We start from the raw sequence: 13,873 nt of genomic DNA on the forward strand, positions 1-13,873 counted from the left end.
TGAATTTTGTCAAAGCCCTCTCTGCATCTGTTGAGATAATTTTGTGGTTTTTGTCTTTGGTTCTGTTTATGTGATGGATTATGTTTCTAGATTTGCATGTGCTAAGCCAGACTTGCATCCCAGGGATGAAGCCAAGTTGATTGTGACGGACAAGCTTTTTGATGTGCCGTTGGACTCTGTTTCCCAGTACTTTATTGAAGATTTTTGCATCGATGTTCATTGTGGATATTGCCCTGTAATTTTCCTTCTTTGTTGTGTTTCTTCCTGGTTTTGGTATCCTGATGATGTGCAGGACTATCCCCTCTTTTTCTATTGTTTAGAATACTTTCAGAAGGTGTGGTTGCAGCTCCTCTTTGTGCCTCTGGTAGAATCTGGCTATGAACACATCTGGTCTTGGATACGTTTTTTGGTAGGTTATTGATTGCTGCCTCAATTTCAGACCTTGTTATGGTCTATTCGGGGATTCGACTTCTTCCTGATTTAGTCTTGGGAGGGTGTAAGTGTCCAGAAATTTATTCATTTCTTCTAGATTTACTGATTTGCATAGAGGTGTTTGTAGTATTCTCTGGTGGCCGTCTGTACTTCTGTGGGATCCGTGATGATATACCCTTTATCATTTCTTATTGCATCCCTTTGATTATTTTCTCATTCCTTCTTTGCTATCAGCTAGCGGTCTATTTTGTTGATCTTTTCATAAGACTGGCTCCTGGATTCACTGCTTTTTTTTTTTCTTTTTAATTTTTTTTGTGTGTCTGTCTTTTTGAGATCTTCTCTAATCTTAGTTGTTTCTTGTCGTCTGCTATCTTTTGAACTTGATTGATCTTGCTCTTCTAGTTCTTTTAATCATGACGATAGGGTGTCGATTTTAGATCTTTCCTTGCTTCTCATGTGGGCATTTAATGTTATAAATTTCCTTCTACACATTGCTTTAATCGTGTCCCAGAGATCCTGTTATGCTGTGTTTTCATTCTCGTTGGTTTCAAACAACATCTTTATTTCTGCCTTCATTTCATTATTCATCCAGTGGTCACTCAGTAACAGGCTGTAAATTTTCTGTGTAGTTTTGGGGTTTTGAGTGACTTTGTTAATCCTAAGTTCTAATTGGATTGCACTGTGGTCTGGGAGACTATTTGTCTCTGATTTTTTTCTTTTGTATTTGCTGAGGAGAGTTTTTCTTCCAATTATATGGTCAATTGTAGAATAAGTGCAATGTGGTGCTGAGAGGAATGTATATTCTGTGGATTTGGGGTGGAGAGTTCTGTAGATGTCTTTTAGGTCTGCTTGGTCCAGATCTGAGCTCACATCCTGCGTATCCTTGTGAATTTTCCATCTTGTTGATCTGTGTAATATGGACAGTGGGTGTTAAAGTCTCCCACTGTTATTGTGTGGGGGTCTACACCTTTTTGTAGGTCCTTAAGAACTTCCTTAATGTTTGTATCGGGTTGCTCCTGGATTGGCTGCATGTTTATTTAGAACAGTTAGCTCTTTTTATTGCATTGATCCCTTCACCATCTTTGATCTTTGTTGGTTTAAAGTCTGTTTTATCAGAGACTAGGAATGCGACCGCTGCTTTTCTTTTTCTTTTTCTTTCCATTTGCTTGGCAAATCTTCCTTGATCCTTTATTTTGAGCCTATGTGTGTCTTTGCACATGACGTGGGTCTCTTGAATACAGCATACTGATGGGTCTTGACTTTTTATCCAACTCGCCACTCTGTGTCTTTTAATTGGGCCATTTAACCCATTTACATTAAAGGTTAATATTGTTATGTGTGAATTTGATCTTTCCATTTTGATGCTAGCTGGCTGTTTTGCCAGTTAGTTGATGCGATTTCTTCATAGTGCCAATGGTCGTTACAATTTGGTATACTTTTGCAGTGGCTGGTACTGGTAGTTTCTTGTAAGGCAGGCCTGGTGGTGACTTGGAAATCTCTCAGCAGTTGCTTGTCTTTAAAGAATTTTATTTCTCCTTTGCTTGTGAAGGTCAATTTGGCTGTATATAAACTTCTGGGTTGAAAGTTCTTTTCTTTAAGGATGTTGAATATTGGCCCCCACTCTCTTCTGGCTTGTAGGGTTTCTGCGAAGAGATGCACTGTCATTCTGATGGGCTTCCCTTTCTCTCTGGCTGTCTTTAGCATTTTTCCCTTCATTTCAACCCTCGTGAATCTGATGATTATGTGTTTTGGGGTTGCTCTTCTCAAGGAGCATCTTCATGCTGTTCTCTGTGTTTCTGAATTGAATGTTGACATGTCTTGCTAGGTTTGGAAGTTCTCCTAGATAAAAATATGCTGAAGAGTGTTTTCCAACTTGGATCCTTTCTCCCTGTCACACTCAGGTACACCAGTGAAACATAGATTTAGTCTTTTCACATTATCCCATAATTCTTAGGGTTTTGTTCATTTATTCCCACTCTTTTTTCTCACATCTTGCCTTCTCACTTTATTTCACTGAGTTGATTTTCAATCTCTCATATCCTTTCTTCCACTTGATCGGTTCAGCTATTGGAACTTGTGCAGGCTGCACGAAGTTCTCCTGCTGTGTTTTTCCACTCCATCAAGTCGTGTATGTTTTTCTCTTCACTGGTTATTTTAGTTAGCATTTTGTCTAACCTTTTTTCAAGGTTCTTAGCTTCCTTGCATTGGGTTACATCAGGCTCCTTTAGCTTGGAGAAGTTTGTTATTACCCACCTTCTGAAATGTGCTTCTGTCAGTTCATCAAACTCATTCTCCGTCCAGTTTTGTTCCCTTGCTGGTGAGGAGTTAAGATCCCCAGGAGGAGAAGAGGTGTTCTAGATTTTGGAGTTTTCATCCTTTTTGCACTAGTTTCTTCCCATCTTCATGGATTTATCTACCTTTCTTCTTCGAAGTTGATGATCTTTGAATGGGGTCTTTGAGTGGATGTCATCTCTGTTGATGTCAAAACTATTTCTTTCTGTTTGTTAGTTTTCCTTCTAACAGTCAGGATCCTCTGCTGCAGGTGTGCCAGAGTTTGCCGTAGGTCCACTCGAGACCGTGTTTGCCTGCGAATCACCAGCAGGGGCTGCAGAGCAGCAAAGGTTGCTACCTGATCCTTCATCTGGTAGCTTTGTACCAGAAAGGTACCTGCAGCCAGAACTGTCCTGTATGAGGTGTCTGTCATCTCCTGCTGACCAGTGTCTCCTATTCAGGATATATGGGGCCAAGGAGTCACTAGAGCAGACAGTCTGTCCCTTATTAGAGCTCAAAGGCTGTGCTCCCTTCAGAGCTACCATGCAATGATGTTTAAGTCTGGTGAAGCTATACCTACAACAACCCTTTTCCCAGGTGCTGTGTCCCAGGAAGGTGGGGCTTCATTCATAGGTCCCTGGTGGGCTTCTGCCTTTTTTCAGGGAGCCCCTGTCCAGCAAGAAGGGAGTCGAGTGACACAGTCTGCCTGCAGTGGCCTTACTGATCTTCTGTGGGCTCTACCCAGACACTGTGTAGACTTCCTGGCCACTTGGTTACACAGGTGAGGTTAAAGCTTAGTGTCTTCCTGAAAGGCCACCCAGTTTTGTGCTGGAAATCCAGACACTAGTGTTGTAGGCACTGGAGGTAATCTCTGTTCTGCGGGTTGTGAAGACCATGGGAAAAATGCAGTATCTGAGCCAGAGTGCCCGAGTACCAGGAAAAGTCCCTAATGGCTTCCCTCATCTAGTAGAGGAAGTTCCCTGGCCCCTTCCACTCCCCAGGTGAGACGACGCCCAGCCATGCTTTGGCTCACCCTCCTTGGGCTGCCTTCACTGCCTAACCAGTCCCAATGAGATGAACCAGAAACCTTAACTTGGAAATGCAGACAGTACCTGCCTTCTGCCTCGTTGTAGCTGGGAACTGCGCAGCGGAGCTGTTCCTATTCGACCGTCTTGCCACAAATCCAGTTTAACTTTAAACAAGTTTGTTTCATTAAGACAAATACTCTGTGCTTTGTTATTGATCCTGAGAATTAAGATTTCCAGAATCTGAGACGCTCTTTTTCCCACAAGAAACTAAGCAACATAGGTAATATGTTTCAGAATCCTTTGACAAATTCAGGCTTTAGTCTTACACAGAATCTAAACCATATATGTTAGTGTTCATTTACATTTATTGTGGCATAAAGGAAGAGTTACAGTTTGGTCACTCATGATTTTATTCATATCTCAAAAATCTGGAGAACAGTAAACATTCTTCCAGGCCACAAAGTCTCCTTAGAATTATGAGCCCCACAATGTCTTCAGCTCATTTCTGGTCCTGATAGACACATACCGAGAAAGCAGGAACCCCAACTTTGAAGTGGAGATAGAAGTGGGTCCGGAATATGGGACGAGGTAGGATAGGAAACAACTCTGTGTCAAGAGCTGCTTTACATGAAGAAAGCTAAAACAGATTTATCGCCTTGACACAGCTAACTCGGTTCCCCTAGGCAGCTCTAAAGTGAACACTTGTGATATTCATATTAAGATCCCTGTTGATTACCAAACATAAAAGTGAATTGGGCTATAAGAGGGGAAAGAACGTGAATAGCAGCTGCCACAGATATGGCACCTGCAACGTTTCTCTATGCTGTCTTGTAACAGGTCTGCTTATAAGGCCTTCTATTGCTAGTACATAAAAGAAGGCTTTTCCTGTGTCTGATACATATAGATTTAATAGAAGGAGAAGACTCCTAGACAACATCGTATGAGAAGTACTACCTTGGAGATGCAATAGACTATCAGAGTACTCTTGGCTCGGTTTGCTAAACATATAAAATTGGCATAAACTTAGCCAAGGAATACATAGTCTTGCCCTTTTACAATCCTTTAACAAATCAGTAAAATCAAGGTTTGCAAATATTCATTTTTTACACTTTTATGGAAGATTAAGTTCACTACTATCATTAATATTTTTGGTACCTATTTCGTCATTTTATTTGGAATGAACAAATAAATTATACCACTTTATTCAATAACAAACCACTTTATTCAATAACAAACATGTTTAACAGTCCATACAGTGGTTCTATTTTGTCCTTTTTTTTAAACCAAGTATTTGTCTTTAATTATCTTACTTTCTTCTGTAGCACTTACTTTTCTTTTTGTTGATTGTCCAAAGCTGCCAAAATGCTGCTGAAATGGCCACTGAATATCAGTTATAGAAAATGAGAAAAGAACTAATTAGATTAAATATATTCTTAAATATTTTAGTAAATTTAATATATTTATATTTAGTAGATTTGTTTCATTTCTATCTGCTTTTGCTATTACGATAAAGGTATTTTAGACCAATGAAACAACATGGAGAACCTAGAGGTAAGGCTGCACACCTACAACTTTCTGATCTTTAACACACCTGAGAAAAACAAGCAGTGAGAAAAGAACTCCTTATGTAATAAATGTACTGGGATAACTGGCTAGCCGTATGTCCAAGATTAAAACTAGATCCCTTCCTTTCACCATATACAGAAATCAACAAAAGGTAGAATAGAGACTTAAGTGTAAAACTCAAAACAGTAACAAGTGTGAAAGGCAACCGAGGAACTACCACTGAAGACATAGGCACAGGCAAAGATTTCAGGACAAACATGCCAAAAGCAGTTGCAACGAAAGCCGAAATTGACAAATGGAATGCAATTAAACAAAAGAGCTTCTGCACAGCAAAAAAGAGACTATCAACAGAGTAAACAGATAACCTAGAGAATGGGAAAAAAAAGTTTTGCAAACTCTGCATCTGGCAAAATCTACCATCTAGTATCAACAAGGAACTTAAACACATTTACCAGGAACAAAACCAAACAACTCCATTTAAAAGTGGGCAAAAGTTATGAACGAACACTTTTCAAAAAAAGAGTACATGCATGTAGCCAACAAGCATATGAAAATAAGCTCAACATCACAGCTCATTAGAGAAATGCAAATCAAAGCCACAGTGGGATACCATCTCACACCAGTCAGAATGGCTACTTAATAGGGTAAAAAAACAACAGACACTGGTGAAGTTGTGGAGAAAAAGGAATGCTGATACACTGTTGGTGAGAGTACAAATTAGTTCAACACATTGTGGAAAACAGTTTGGCAATTCCTCAAAAACCTGAAGACAGAAGTACCACTCAACTCAGCAATCTCATTACTAGCTGTTTACCCAAAGGAATAAAAGACGTTCTATCATAAAAACACATGCATGTGTTATGTTCAATGCAGCACTTTTCACAATAGCAAAGACATGGAATCGACCTAAATGCCCATCGATGATGACTGGGTAAAGGAAATGTGGTACCTATACACTGTGGAACACTAAGAAACCATTAATAAGCACAAGATCATGTCTTTTGCAGGGACATGGATGGAGGTGGAGGCCATTATCCTTAGCAAAGTAATGCAGGAATAGAAAACCAAATACCACGTGTTCTCATTCGTAAGTGGGAGCTAAAGGATGGGAATGAGTGGATGCATAGAGTGGAGCAAAACACACTGGGACCTGTCAAAGTGTGCAGAGTGGGAAGAGATTGATCAGAAAAAATAACTAACGGGTGTTAGGCTCAATACCTGGGTGACGAAAGTAATCTGTACAACAAACCCCCATGATAACACATTTACCTATGTAAGAAAACCAAACTTGTACCTTTGAATCTACAATAAAATTGAAAAAATAGAATAAATGTATTTGTTTTTACTAACTTTCATTAGTCAACTGTGCTTACATGAAAGTTAAGCACACATACGTAACCAGAGGTTGACTGTCTGACAAATTTCCATAGATTGGCATGCCAGGAAAACAAGTTTTATAGATTATTCTTTCACTAGAAGAATGCACTCCTATCTTTGGGCAAAAATGTTTTCCTAAACTAGAGGTTTTTTATATTGTGTTTATTGTCAACCACAGTGAAAATACTGTGCTTTTAAAAGATATTAAAACCAGTAAGAAATTTCTCTCTCTAGCTTGTCAAGATAAACACATTAAATTCTAAACTGCTCTGATGTCTGTCTATCTCCACTGGAGGGATGCTGAGCAGAATTAACTCAGACTCTTAGTTCTTGTTATTACACTTCTGCTCTCCTTTCTCTATGGCTGTGTCTAGATTCCAGGTTTTGTGGCATCAGTGTCCTTATATCAGGCTTACTAAAATCTCTTACAAGTAACAGAGAGGCCTCAAAGAAGGGTAAGAGCCCTAAGACAGTGCTAAGAAGTACTGCTCCTAAGTCCCTGAAGGCATCAAACCTTTTACTTTTTCCCCAAAAATATATCTCTGTCAACCAGGGTTACCACTTTTTGTTTCCCCATTGTTCTGCTTCTTCACTGTAGATTTAATATTCATCAAATCTTATAATGACCAGTATCAGAAGCTGAACTACAATTCAGGTTTTTCAACCGTTTTCTGTATGCAAGGCACTATACCAATTTATGGTCTATAATAATAAGGCAAGTTTACACTCTAGTGGAAGAGCAAATACTGACCAAATAAGTATGTATTTAATTAAATTCTTTAATATAAATTTACCTTATTTTTATAGTCCACCTATATATCTCTCTCTGTCTCTATTTCTGTACTTGAGAACTAGCAAAATAGTTTTTTAAACTTCCAAAATGCATCCTTGCCTGAGGTTCAGTGTATATGACTGAATTTATAGAACATGTTGAATCTTTGATCTAATAATGTTCCACAATAATACTGATGAAAATGATGAGTTTTATTGGAAGAAGTGGTGAGTTCTTATGCAAAGACCCTATGTGGGTCCCAATCCCTTAGACGCTACATCGCTGAAGAATTTTAGTTTAATTGGAAATCATCTGTGACCTTGCCATTGTCAGTCTTGTTTTGGCAGGTCTAATTAGGGACTAGTTAGTTATAGTGTTGCCTAAATTTGCAATTATTGACATGGTCAAATAAAGAGGGAAAAAAGTAATTTGTAATGTAAAAGTCAAATAGGCATTGGTACAATGAAAACTAGGCTCCAGAATGTGGTTCCAGTGAATTCTTTGAATACAAGGTATCAAGGAAAGAGTCATGAAGACCTCTATCAAGAGAATGAGATGAAACTGGCTTCTGGGTCTTTCTTGTTAGCCTGACTATGGAAATATTAACAAATGGCCAGATTATAGGAGCTACTGGTAACCAGCAGCTCTCCTGGACTTATCCTGACTAGTTCTGGGACAGACACAGATAGGCCTGGGGGTTGGAAATGTGTTTGTTGAAGAATGTACATTCTTTTTCTGCCTTGTCCTTATCCTTCATACTATACTTCCTATATCCTGGAGATGAGCAGTAATACATATTGAGCAGTTTCTATTGCCAATGTTTGTTGTACAAATTTGCCATCATAGGGAACATTGTCTCCTTTGTCCTGAAACAGATTTTTTTCTCATACTTATATGTAAAACACTGAAGTTTGACTTTGGCTAATTCTGGCAATGGTGCAAAAACAAATGTGAAAAGATAACGAATCCAACTGACTTTTGCTTGCTTTTTCTTTCCCCTACGCTCACTTTACCTTCAACCCCTCATCATGTGGAATGAACCTCTTCAGCACCTGCAGAAGGAGTCTGAGATCTCAGAGGGAGCATGCATACTACTTTGATCTAATAATTTTAAACAATAAAATTGAGGAAAATGATTAGACATCTGGAAGAAGCTGGTGAGTTCTTATGCGCAGACCCTACATGGGTCCCAATCCCTTAGATGCTGCACAGCTGAAGAATTTTAGTTTAACCAGAAATCACCCCTTACCTTGTCATCATCAGTCTTCCTTCAGCAGATCTAACTAGAGACTAGTTGTTACAGTGTTGCCTACATTAACAATTGTTGATATGCTCAAAAATAGAGGAAAGAAAAGTAATGTAGGGAGACCATGTATTTTAAAACTAGTTCTCCTACACTTTAATTAAATGTATACTTAAATGTATAAAATTATATAATTAATTGGAATGATTAGACATAGTTAGAAATCATAGCTTTCTATTGTCAAGTCTCCAATAACTGCACAAAAATGGCTGCTGCTTTCCACAATCAGTTTTATTAATAATAAAAAGTTGTCTTGAGCTGAGAACACTACATTCTTTTTACAGTATGATTTTACAGATTAAAAGGTTTTTCGTAACTGATATGAAGAAGTGATAAAAGTTATAACTTCTTAGAAACTTTTTTGTAAGACTAGTATTTTACATCCTTTCATGTAACTTCCAGATAAGATAATATCATCTCTTTTCAATATTCTGAAAGTCTTCTAGGTATATAAAGTTGAGTCTTGACTAATGCATATCAGAGTACTATGTGCCTGTACCAAAGAAAAAAAAATCTGTCGTCTTTTAAAAAATATACTTCCTGGCCTGGCACGGTGTGGCTCACACCTGTAATCCCAGCACTTTGGGAGGCCGAGGCAGGCGGATCACGAGGTCAAGCGATCGAGACCATCCTGGCTGTGGTGAAACCCCATCTCTGCTAAAAATACAAAAATTAGCCGGGTGTGGTGGCACGCCTCTGTGGTCCCAGCTACTCGGGAGGCTGAGGCAGAAGAATCACTTGAACCCAGGAGGCGGAGGTTGCACCGAGCTGAGATTGCGCCACTGGACTCCAGCCTGGTGACAGAGCAAGGCTCCATGTCTCTCTCTCTCTCTCTCTCTGTCTCTTTCTCTCTCTCTCTCCATATATGTGATGTGTGTGTATACATATATATGTATATACACTTCATAACCTTATTCTATAAATAAAATATGTAGTTTTTTAATCAAAATACATTATATGGCACACTCAGTAGAAGTAAAATGTTCTATAACTAAGCTGTAAACCCATACACACCTGTTAAACTGGGGAAACATTTTAAATAACTGAGTTTTACTATTAATAATTATATAGTGAAATCTATTTGTAACTTTTTCTCAGTTTCAGTTTTAGAAGGTTCTCCTGTTTGTTGGTTTGTTTTAAGACACACTCTCCCTCTGTTGCCTATACTAGAGTGCAGTGGCACAATCTCAGCCCACTGCAACCTCCGCCTCCTGGGTTCAAGAGATTATCCTGCCTCAGCCTCCCAAGGAGCTGGGATTTCAGGCTCATACCACCATGCCCAGCTAACTTCTATATTTTTAGTAGAAATGAGGTTTCATCATGTTGGCCAGGCTGGATGGGAACTTCTAACTGCAAGTGATCCACCTGCCTCAGCCTCCCAAAATGCTGGGATTACAGGCATGAGCTACTGTGCCTGTCCAGATTTTATCATTTTGGAACTTATTATCTGAAAGGAAAGTTTCAATCAGGCAAAGAAATGCAGATTTTTAATTAATTTTTTTCACTGCAGCTTCAAATTCTTGGGCTTTAAGTAATCCTCCCTCTTCAGCCTCCCAAGTAACTTGGACAGCAGGCAATAGCTACTGAACCCAGGTCAGATTTTTGACCTTCTAACACCAATCAGTTTAGGCATTAGCTGTCAAATGCACTATTCCAAATGATGCATTTATTAAACAATACAAATTTAAAATTAAGATAGCAGGAGAGTTTCAGCAGTTTTAAAAATATAGTTACTCATGTGTTCAATAATTAAATCTTGTTAAATCCTTCATTTTATTATAGATACATGTAGTTTTCCCAGCCAATACTCTTTTTTTTTTTTTGGTATTTTTTTTTTATTGCATTTTAGGTTTTGGGGTACATGTGCAGAACGTGCAAGACAGTTGCATAGGTACACACATGGCAGTGTGTTTTGCTTCCTTTTTCCCCTTCACCCACAGTTGTCATTTTTCCCCAGGCTATCCCTCCCCAGCTCCCCAACCCACTGGCCCTCCCCATTTCCCCCCAATAGACCCCAGTGTTCAGTACTCCCTTCCCTGTGTCCATGTGTTCTCATTGTTCGTCACCCACCTATGAGTGAGAATATGCGGTATTTCATTTTCTGTTCTTGTGTCAGTTTGCTGAGAATGATGTTCTCCAGATTCATCCATGTCCATACAAACGACATGAACTCATCATTTCTGATTGCTGCATAATATTCCATGGTGTATATGTGCCACATTTTCCCAATCCAGTCTATCATCGATGGGCATTTGGGTTGGTTCCAGGTCTTTGCTATTGTAAACAGTGCTGCAATGAACATTCGTGTGCATGTGTCCTTATAGTAGAATGATTTATAGTCCTTTGGATATATACCCAGTAATGGGATTGCTGGGTCAAATGGAATTTCTATTTCTAAGGCCTTGAGGAATCGCCACACTGTCTTCCACAATGGTTGAACTAATTTACACTCCAACAGTGTAAAAGTGTTCCTTTTTCTCCACATCCTCTCCAGCATCTCTTGTCTCCAGATTTTTTAATGATTGCCATTCTAACTGGCGTGAGATGGTATCTCAATGTGGTTTAGATTTGCATCTCTCTGATGACCAGTGATGATGAGCATTTTTTCATATTTTGTTGGCCTCATATATGTCTTCTTTTGTAAAGTGTCTGTTCATATCCTTTGCCCATTTTGAATAGGCTTGTTTGTTTTTTTCCTGTAAATCTGTTTGAGTTCTTTGTAAATTCTGGATATCAGCCCTTTGTCAGATGGGTAAACTGCAAAATTTTTTCCCATTCTGTTGGTTGCCGATTCACTCTAGTGACTGTTTCTTTTGCCGGGCAGAAGCTGTGGAGTTTGATTAGGTCCCATTTGTCTATTTTGGCTTTTGTTGCCAATGCTTTTGGTGTTTTGTTCATGAAGTCCTTGCCTACTCCTATGTCCTGAATGGTTTTGCCTAGATTTTCTTCTAGGGTTTTGATGGTGCAAGGTCTTATGTTTAAGTCTTTAATCCATCTGGAGTTAATTTTAGTGTAAGGTGTCAGGAAGGGGTCCAGTTTCTGCTTTCTGCACATGGCTAGCCAGTTTTTGCAACACCATTTATTAAACAGGGAATCCTTTCCCCATTGCTTGTTTTTGTCAGGTTTATCAAAGATTGTATGGTTGTAGATATGTTTTGTTGCCTCTGATGCCTCTGTTTTGTCCCATTGGTCTATATCTCTGTTTTGGTACCAGTACCATGCTGTTTTTATTACTGTAGCCTTGTAGTATAGTTTGAAATCCGGTTGGGTGATGCCTCCCGCTGTGTTCTTTTTGCTTAGAATTGACTTGGCTATACGGGCTCTCTTTTGGTTCCATATGAAGTTCATGGTGGTTTTTTCCAGTTCTGTGAAGAAAGTCAATGGTATCTTGATGGGGATAGCGTTGATTCTGTAAATTACTTTGGGCAGTATAGCCATTTTCACGATATTAATTCTTCCTAACCATGAACATGGAATGTTTCTCCATCTGTTTATGTCCTCTCTTATTCGTTGAGCAGTGTTTTGTAGTTTTCCTTGAAGAGATTCCTTACGTTCCTTGTGAGTTGTATTCCTAGGTATTTTATTCTCTTTGTAGCAATTGTGAATGGCAGTTCGTTCTTGATTTGGCCTTCTTTAAGTCTGTTATTGGTGTAGAGGAATGCTTGTGATTTTTGCACATTGATTTTATATCCTGAGACTTTGCTGAAGTTGCTTATCAGTTTCAGGAGTTTTTGGGCTGAGATGATGGGGTCTTCTAGGTATACTATCATGTCGTCTGCAAATAGAGACAATTTGGCTTCCACCTTTCCTATTTGAATACCCTTTATTTCTTTTTCTTGCCTGATTGCTCTGGCTAGAACTTCCAGTACTATACTGAATAGGAGTGGTAAGAGAGGGCATCCTTGTCTAGTGCCGGATTTCAAAGGGAATGCTTCCAGTTTTTGCCCATTCAGTATATTAGCTGTTGGTTTGTCGTAAATAGCTTTTATTACTTTGAGATATGTTCCATGGATACCGAGTTTATTGAGGGTTTTTAGCATAAAGGGCTGTTGAATTTTGTCGAATGCCTTCTCTGCATCAATTGAGATAATCATGTGGTTTTTGTTTTTGGTTCTGTTTATGTGGTGAATTACGTTTATAGATAGACTTGCGTATGTTGAACCATCCTTGCATTCCCGGGATGAAACCTACTTGATCATGATGGATAAGTTTTTTGATTTGCTGTTGCAATCAGCTTGTCAATATTTTATTGAAGATTTTTGCATCTATGTTCATCAGGGATATTGGCCTGAGGTTTTCTTTTCTTGTTGGGTCTCTGTTGGGTTTTGGTATCAGGATGATGTTGGTCTCTTAAAATGATTTGGGAAGGATTCCCTCTTTTTGGATTATTTGGAATAGTTTCAGAAGGAATGGTACCAGCTCCTCTTTGTGTGTCTGGTACCATTCCTTTTGAATCCATCTGGACCTGGGCTCTTTTTGTGTGGCAGGCTCTTAATTGCTGCCTTGACTTCAGACCTTGTTATTGGTCTATTCATAGTTTCAGCTTTCTCCCTGTTTAGGCTTGGGAGGACACAGGAGTCCAGGAATTTATCCATTTCTTCCAGGTTTACTAGTTTATGTGCATAGAGTTGTTTGTAATATTCTCTGATGATGGTTTGAATTTCTGTGGAATCTCCAATAATCTTAGATTTTGGAATTTGTTGCTGATTCTTTAACTAACAGAAGACCAGGGAATGAACAACAGTTGGCAGGACAACACAATAATCTAAAATAGCATAGTCCGGCTCACTTCCAGAGTGGCTTCTGCTCCCTCCTGCTTTATCCTTGACATAGGAGAACAATCATCTCATATAAATTTAGAAATTGTTTCATGATTTTAACTATCCTCCTGCTGTCAGAGGTATTCAAACCAGAGAATGGATTCTTTCTTTTTTCTTTCTTATATCCTGGAAATTTCTTTGTCCTGAGATGTGGAAGGAAAAAAAAAAAACCATTCTCATAAGCTGCCTCAAAGCTTGGCTCCATTTTGGTAAGTGTCTCTCATCACTGTGTTTGCCAGATATCATTAATAAACCCATTTTAATTTCTAATCTTATGCTTTTCAGAAATAGGCACATAATTTCC

At 38.8% G+C, this 13,873-nt stretch overlaps 1 long non-coding RNA gene across 1 annotated transcript in view; it reads left to right on the forward strand.

The window, feature by feature from the left end:
• Positions 1 to 13,873, forward strand: part of LOC118150939 (uncharacterized) — a 36,192-nt gene that overhangs the window by 16,490 nt on the left and 5,829 nt on the right. Inside the window, exon 2 of the long non-coding RNA XR_013531919.1 lies at positions 8,496 to 8,603. This is a non-coding gene — a long non-coding RNA (uncharacterized LOC118150939). The remainder of the gene's footprint in view (positions 1 to 8,495; positions 8,604 to 13,873) is intronic.

Source organism: Callithrix jacchus, chromosome Y (assembly GCF_049354715.1).
Source record: "Callithrix jacchus isolate 240 chromosome Y, calJac240_pri, whole genome shotgun sequence".
NCBI classification, from domain to species: domain Eukaryota; kingdom Metazoa; phylum Chordata; class Mammalia; order Primates; family Cebidae; genus Callithrix; species Callithrix jacchus.